This window comes from Eucyclogobius newberryi, unplaced genomic scaffold (genome assembly GCF_026437365.1).
Source record: "Eucyclogobius newberryi isolate DKJ021-1_F unplaced genomic scaffold, fEucNew1.0.hap1 SCAF_399, whole genome shotgun sequence".
In the NCBI taxonomy this organism is placed as follows: Eukaryota; Metazoa; Chordata; class Actinopteri; order Gobiiformes; family Gobiidae; genus Eucyclogobius; species Eucyclogobius newberryi.
In genome coordinates, this window is record NW_027316055.1 from 50,001 (window position 1) to 52,500 (window position 2,500).

The window sequence follows — 2,500 nt, forward strand, 5'->3', positions numbered from 1 at the left end:
ATCCTAACCTTAACCCTAACCCTAACCCTAACCCTAACCTTAACCCTAACCTTAACCTTAACCCTAATCCTAACCTTAACCCTAACCTTAACCCTAACCCTAACCCTAACCTTAACCCTAACCCTAACCCTAACTCTAACCCTAACCTTAACCCTAACCCTAACCCTAATTCTAGCCTTAACCCTAACCCTAACCCTAACTCTAACCCTAACCTTAACCCTAACCTTAACCCTAACCCTAACCCTAACCCTAACCCTAACCCTAACCTTAACCCTAACCCTAACCCTAACTCTAACCCTAACCTTAACCCTAACCCTAACCCTAACCCTAATCCTAACCCTAACCCTAACCCTAACCCTAACCCTAATCCTAACCTTAACTCTAACCCTAACCCTAACCTTAACCCTAACCCTAACCCTAACCCTAACCCTAACCCTAACCCTAACCTTAACCCTAACCTTAACCCTAACCTTAACCTTAACCCGGCGTGGTCTAAAACTGCGCTAAAACGCGGTCAAATAGCGGCGCAGTTTCAGGAGCCGCGGCTCTGCAGACACTCCCTTACAGAAAAGCAGGTTAAAATTGCAGTAAAAGTGTCTAGCTTAATGTTAAATTGTTTATTTAATTGGATGTTTTATGGCTTTCATCAAACACAGCATTAGAACTATTTCTTCTTAAAGGGTTAATTCTAATCTTTCTAAACTTCTTTTTTATATTTATAAGGCCAAAACTGAAGGTAAAATAGACTAGAACAGCTAAATTTATAGATTAAATGTTGTGTATGTGTTATTTTTCTGTTTGTCCACAGAGGGGCGCTGTAGTGCTGCTATTGTCTCTGGTGTAAGAGCAGGAAGTCAGGGGTGAAGACAGGAAGTCAGTGGTGAAGACAGGAAGTCAGGGGTGAAGACAGGAAATCAGGGGTGAAGACAGGAAGTCAGGAGGGAAGACAGGAAGTCGGGGGGGAAGACAGGAAGTCAGTGGTGAAGACAGGAAGTCGTGGGGGAAGACAGGAAGTCAGTGGTGAAGACAGGAAGTCAGTGGTGAAGACAGGAAGTCAGGGGTGAAGACAGGAAGTCAGCGGTGAAGACAGGAAGTCAGGGGTGAAGACAGGAAGTCAGGAGGGAAGACAGGAAGTCAGGGGTGAAGACAGGAAATCAGGGGTGAAGACAGGAAGTCAGGAGGGAAGACAGGAAGTCGGGGGGGAAGACAGGAAGTCAGGGGTGAAGACAGGAAGTCAGGGGTGAAGACAGGAAGTCAGGGGTGAAGACAGGAAGTCAGGGGTGACCCTCACGCGTCAGGTGACCCTCACGGGCATCAGGGTGACCCTCACGGGCATCAGGGTGACCCTCACGGGCATCAGGGTGACCCTCACGCGTCAGGTGACCCTCACAGAGACAGAGACAGGAGCAGAAAATCGTAATGTTTGTGATAAGCGAGCCTCATCAGAGAAAATCAATATTTAATCAACTTTCCCTGATTAGAAAAGAGACACACAAGCCTCTAAAGACACATTATCTCTGGTCCTGGTCCTGGTCCTGGTCCTGGTCCTGGTCCTGGTCCTGGTCCTGGTCCTGGTCCTGGTCCTGGTTTGGTCCTGGTTTGGTCCTGGTTTGGTCCATGGTTCAGGTTCTTGCTCCACATTGTGAGATTCTGACGTCACAAATATTACTCATGTTTTCATAAATCTGATTTAAATCCTGAGCTCGATCTGAACGAATCATAAAAAGGTCTTTAACTCCAGTGTGTGTGAGGGGCGTGGCTAAAGCTAGTGTGTATGAGGGGCGTGGCTAAAGCTAGTGTGTTTGAGGGGCGTGGCTAAAGCTAGTGTGTGTGAGGGGCGTGGCTAAAGCTAGTGTGTGTAAGGGGCGTGGCTAAAGCTAGTGTGTGTGAGGGGCATGGCTAAAGCTAGTGTGTGTGAGGGGCGTGGCTAAAGCTAGTGTGTTTAAGGGGCGTGGCTAAAGCTAGTGCGTGTGAGGGGCGTGGCTAAAGCTAGTGTGTGTGAGGGGCGTGGCTAAAGCTAGTGCGTGTAAGGGGCGTGGCTAAAGCTAGTGTGTGTGAGTGGCGTGGCTAAAGCTAGTGTGTGTAAGGGGCGTGGCTAAAGCTAGTGCGTGTGAGGGGCGTGGCTAAAGCTAGTGTGTGTGAGGGGCGTGGCTAAAGCTAGTGTGTGTGAGGGGCGTGGCTAAAGCTAGTGTGTGTAAGGGGCGTGGCTAAAGCTAGTGCGTGTGAGGGGCGTGGCTAAAGCTAGTGTGTGTGAGGGGCGTGGCTAAAGCTAGTGTGTGTGAGGGGCGTGGCTAAAGCTAGTGTGTGTAAGGGGCGTGGCTAAAGCTAGTGCGTGTGAGGGGCGTGGCTAAAGCTAGTGTGTGTGAGGGGCGTGGCTAAAGCTAGTGTGTGTGAGGGGCGTGGCTAAAGCTAGTGTGTGTGAGGGGCGTGGCTAAAGCTAGTGTGTGTAAGGGGCGTGGCTAAAGTTAGTGCGTCTGATGGGCGTGGCTAAAATCCGAAT